The 5854-nt window shown below is 41.8% G+C and overlaps 1 long non-coding RNA gene across 1 annotated transcript; it reads left to right on the forward strand.

Moving 5' to 3' along the window:
• The first annotated feature begins 554 nt into the window (after nucleotides 1-554).
• On the forward strand, nucleotides 555-2297 carry LOC135572571 (uncharacterized). The gene is made up of 3 exons (XR_010464410.1): nucleotides 555-976; nucleotides 1675-1998; nucleotides 2148-2297. It is a non-coding gene; the product is annotated as an uncharacterized LOC135572571 (long non-coding RNA).
• The last annotated feature ends 3557 nt before the right edge of the window (nucleotides 2298-5854 follow it).

The following is a 5854-nucleotide window of genomic DNA, read 5'->3' on the forward strand; positions in this document are numbered from 1 at the left end:
GTGGTGTAGGTGTGCATATTGAAGTTAGAAGCAACAGGATTTGAAGCAATAGCTTACAACTGTTTTAGCACTGTTTCGCGCTGCTCTGAGAACAGCATGGGGACTGGTCTAGATAACTCACTGAGATTTATAATTTCACTTAACCTATGTTTGAGTATTGGTTAGACTACAATTATACGTGCTCTGAATGTAACCTTTATTTAACTTGGCAAGTCAGTTAACCCTTTCATGCGTGAGTTCCAAATATCTCGAACGGTCGCCCCAGCGTGAGTTTTTTTTATGCACGTGATGTTAGAATGTTCTCTCCATTCCAGAATGTGATTGATACGTAACAGTACATTTTATCCGCGCTGCCCTCAAAATAAAGCACGCAGCCTGTTTATATTTATAGGTTGTTTTAACTTTAATTTCAAATGATTTTCAAACAAGTTTTTATTTTCTAAAAACAGTTTGAATTTAGGTGTGTTCTGCCTCCTCATTCATTCACATAAAAATACTAATTTTTACTTTTGCGGATAATTACATTTTTGGGACATTTCTGACACGGACAAAATTCCCCAAGCACTTCCCAATTGTTTGTGCAGTTCACGTCTGCAGACATTTGCTCATCTCCCGTCAGAACAGGATCTGCACACGTGTTCACATTTTCTATTCCACATTTCTATTGTAGTGTACTGTATGTATGGAGCATAATATATTTGTGTATATTCTTTATCACCGCGGACACGTGAGGTAACGTTACTCATTTTATAACCTTTATGGTGTTATAGTCAATCATGCTTATGTAGCCACATTCTTCTATTAGCTCTGTAAAACAATGCTAAATGCGTCAGAGAAGTATTATCTTGTGTTGCATTTTGAAGCTACCATGGCCTTATGACTCTCAAGTGGTGCAGCGGTCAAAGGCACAGCACATCAGTACTAGAGGTGTCACTACAGACTCCCTGGTTCAAATCCAGGCTGCGTTTCCATCAAAGTAAGTGCCTTATTACGTTATAATAGTTATAATAATAGTTCTCGTTTGCCGTTTCTGCTGTAGCTGTAGATCATAATATATTCCTTATAACTGCGGACACGTGAGGTAACGTTACACATTTTATAACCTTTATGGTGTTATTGTCAATCATGCTTACCTAGCTACATTATTCTATTAGCTCTGTAAAACAATGCTAGTTGCGTCAGAAAACTAGTAGCTTGTGTTGTATTTTGAAGCTACCCTGGCCTTATGACTCCCAAGTGGCGCAGCGGTCTATGGCACTACAGACACCCTGGTTCAAATCCAGGCTGTATCACAACTGGCTGTGATTGGGAGTCCCATAGTGCAGCGCACAATTGGCCCAGCGTTGTCCGAGTTTGGCCGGTGTAGGCAATCATTGTAAATAATAATTTGTTCTTAAATTACTTGCCTAGTTAAATAAATAAAAAATATGACCATGGTTTGTTTATTTGGTCTATTCAGCATAGCTCAGTTCTGCCCTGCCTTGCCCCCTTGTGGAGCTCAAAAGTTAGTTTCTTACTGTTATAACTCAAATCTGTGATTTTGTGAATGCAATAAACTATTTTTTTTATAGCAGTGTTTATTATGTTACTTATTTGTAGTATTGTTTTATTGCTATATCCTTATATTGTATTCTAATTAATAATTCCTCTTTATTCTGTACTTTCAGAAACCAGAAACATTATTTGCCAATATCATAACTGGAGCTGGACATCTTTGGAGCTGAAGAATGAGGACAGCTTTTGTATGCTAACGTACACTCCTTAACAGTTGTACTGGATGAAAACACAGCAAGAAAACACATATGCCAATATGTAATATTAATCTATTTTATTGCAGTACTGGTAGTTGGTTCAACAACTTGTTTTACTAGAGGACAAAAAACTGAATATGCATAACCCATATTTAATATCCATGCAGTGACTGAACAGCAACTGCATTTCCACCCCCATCTCTAAGGCATAGTATCATGGCTGGTCACCTGTCAAGTCACATGTCAGGTCAGTCAGTCACCTATTGCTGCAGATGTGCTCAATAATGCTTGAGCATGTGATACTCCTCAAAGCATGGTGAAATACAGAGGTGTATCACAAGCTAGACACATGTATTTTGTCATCTTCCTCTGCTTACTTCTCCTGGCGCCAGACAGGCAGACTTTGCAATGCCTCCGTGTGCGACTACCTTGAGAAGCAGTTTGAGGGACTTTGCAGGGGAAATGTCGTGCAGTGAGGCGTAGGGGATTGTCTACAGCAGGACGACCCCCAGTGGATGGGCGCCAAGGGGTGTGGTGCTCCTCCAGCAGCTCTCTCATGAGGTTCTCTCTGTATTTTTGGTAGGTAATTACTTTACCTAGAGGGAGTGGGGAGGATGAGGCAGTGGGTAGGTGGGTGAGATATTGTCACTATAATTGCATAATGGATTTGTATGTGAACTGTACATCCAATTACAAAAATACCTTGTTCAGAAATCATCTCACCTGTTAGTTGGCGGTGAACTATGCTGCCGTTGCGGACAGCAGTGTCGATCAGATGGAAAAATATCTTCTTATACCACTTGTTCGTTTTCCGTGTGCATTCCACAAAGCTGTTTATCATGTCTGCCTTATCCACGGCCCCCATTTTGAGGTTATAATCAAGCACACAATCTGGTTTGATCTTTCTCTCTCCGGTCAGGTGGTTCACCTTCCCTGTGGCCGACATGGTTGCTGTATGGACAGTGGAGAGGACATGGACGTCTCGCTTGTCATGCCACTTTACTGCCAGCTGTTGACCGTTCTCCTGGAATTCCACCTCCCCTCTCTGCATCTTCCCGCATCCGAATGCCGGCATCCCCTTCCGGTTCGACCTGACTGTGCCACAGGCCCCTGTGCTGTTGGAGAGCAGATGCTGGAAGAGTGTGGGACTGCTGTACCAATTGTCCACGTACAAAGTGTGTCCCTTGCCGAGATGAGGAGCCAGCTTGGTCATCACCACGGACCCTGACACCCCAAGCCCCTCATAATGTTTGATGTCAGTGGTGGACCCTGTGTAAACTATAATATCCTGGACAAATCCTGTCTTCATGTCGCACATGACAAAGAACTTGACTCCAAACCGGTGCCTTTTGGAGGGAATATATTGACGGAATGCCAGCCTACCTTTCCATAACATCAGGGACTCATCAATGCATAGGTCCTTGTATGGCACAAAGACCCGACCAAATGCTGATGTCAGGCTGATAAGAACATTTCTTATTTTGTATAACGGGTCACTTAGGATGGCAGTAGCATTGTTGACAAAATGCAGGCATCGCAGAAGAACTAGGAAGCGATCTTGGGAAAAGAGGGAGGCAAAGAAGGGAGTTGCAAACATAGGATCTGTGCTCCAGTATTCTCTTAGGGAGTTCTTCTTTACTATTCCCATGAGAAGGACTGTCACCAGGAAGGTATACATTTCACTAATTGTGGTTGTCACCCATTTAGCGAGTTTCCCCATCACTCCTGGCTCTCTTCTCCTGTAGCTCTAAGGCATAGCGATTGGTCTCCTCAACTATCTCTCCCACCAGCTCCTCTGTCAGAAACAACTTGAAGCACTCTGCCTCAGTTGGAAATGGCAAGGGGCGTTGCACTCCAGACTGGGACTCGTCAAAGCAGACAGCAGGGCCAGGTGGGGTGAAATGACTGGTGGCCTTCCAGCTACCACAGAACTCCTGTACTTCATCCACTGTCGGTCTGCCTCCATCACCAGCAGCATCTTCAAAGGGACCTGGTACTTCCTCAGTTGACAAGGGAAATTCAGATTCAGGGTTCTCAATGGCTACAAGGTTGAGGGGCAGCTCCTCACTGTCACTGTCAGAATCTGATTCCTGACTTTCATACTCAGACTCATTGTCAGAATTTTTAAAAATCCAGCAAGTTCGCACAGCCATTGAAGAGGAGTTTGACAACATTCCACACACCAAAATCAACATGCTGATCAACTCTATGCAAATGAGATGTGTTGCACTGTACAGCAGATATTGACAGGTTTTATGATCCACGCCCCAACCTTTTTTTAAGGTATGTATGACCAACATACAGTGGGGCAAAAAAATATTTAGTCAGCCACCAATTGTGCAAGTTCCCCCACTTAAAAATATGAGAGAGGCCTGTCATTCTCATCATAGGTACACTTCAGCTATGACGGACAAAATGAGAGAAAAAATCCAGAAAATCACATTGTAAGATTTTTTATGAATTTATTTGCAAATTATGGTGGAAAATAAGTATTTGTTATATACCCTTTGTTGGCAATGACAGAGGTCATTCACTAGGTCCCCCCGTGTGGTTCTGGGATTTTTGCTCACCGTTCTTGTGATCATTTTGACCCCAAGGGTGAGATCTTGAGTGAAGCCCCAGATCGAGGGAGATTATCAGTGGTCTTGTATGTCTTCCATTTCCTAATAGTTGCTCCCACAGTTGATTTCTTCAAACCAAGCTGCTTACCTATTGCAGATTCAGTCTTCCCAGCCTGGTGCAGCCTGGTGTCCTTTGACAGCTCGTTGGTCTTGGCCGTAGTGGAGTTTGGAGTGTGACTGTTTGAGGTTGTGGACAGGTGTCTTTTATACTGATAACAAGTTCAAACAGGTGCCATTAATACAGGTAACGAGTGGAGGACAGAGGAGCCTCTTAAAGAAGTTACAGGTCTGTGAGAGCCAGAAATCTTTCTTATTGGTAGGTGAACAAATACTTCCACCATAAGTTGCAAATAAATTCATTAAAAATCCTACAATGTGATTTTCTGGATTTTTTTCTCTCATTTTGTCTGTCATAGTTGAAGTGTACCTTTGATGAAAATTACAGGCCTCTCTCATCTTTTTAAGTGGGAGAACTTGCACAATTGGTGGCTGACTAAATACTTTTTTGCCCCACTGTATGTGTATCTAGCCTATTCCCAGTCATGTGAAATCCATATATTATGGGCAAATTTACTTATTTCAATTGACTGATATCCTTATATGAACTGTAACTCAAAAAATCTTAGGAATTGTTGCATGTTGCGTTTATATTTTTGTTCATTGTAAATGAACACAAACATGTGTTCTTGCACAAAGGAAAAAGGTGATCTTACCTTACCTTGTCCTGATACAGATTTAGATTGAATACAGCCCAGCTTGAAGGCCATGATGTGAATCAGAACCGTTGACGTGCTAAATCGGCCTACAAGAATACATCTCACTGGACATTTTGATCACACAGTGTTCAATTATTTATCAAAGGGCAGCGGATACAAAGTGTTCTTCGGGTCACTCCTCTGTTGGAGAGGTAAATTATTTATATTGCCTAATTGAGTTTTGTAAATAATTGCGCCTTTATCCTGGCCAGACATTTATCAATGACGAATATACTATTTTTTTCAGCTTTCTCTTCTCTGAAACAGTCAGGAAATGACGGGCCAATGAGCGGTGCGTTGACAATTGAAGGGGATAATGGTGATGCTGACGACAAAGACCTAAGGTTCCTTGAGCCTGCAATTTATCCCTGCCGAGTCCATTTTAAACATAAAAGACACCCCATTTAGGTTCATAAAAAGACAGTTTCAAAATCCCTGGGGTAGGGAGAGGACATATTATTGATGTTCGATTTGGCAAGCTTTTCAGGTGACTTTGCCTTGCTCTCTAAAACAGGTGTGTACATTGTGATAATGATGTGCACTTGTCTTTTTACCATATGGATAGATCAATATGGTCATACCACTGCATACTGCTGCAACAAACTATCTCTCATTTTGTGAAACCTAACCTATATATTTTCCTTGCTAGTCAAGCCACAAAGAAGGCATTGAAATGACTCATTGTGTTCCCTTGAGAGTGAAGTAGCAGACATTGAATATATTTTTT

The sequence above is a fragment of the Oncorhynchus nerka genome, linkage group LG2 (genome assembly GCF_034236695.1).
Source record: "Oncorhynchus nerka isolate Pitt River linkage group LG2, Oner_Uvic_2.0, whole genome shotgun sequence".
NCBI lineage: Eukaryota > Metazoa > Chordata > Actinopteri > Salmoniformes > Salmonidae > Oncorhynchus > Oncorhynchus nerka.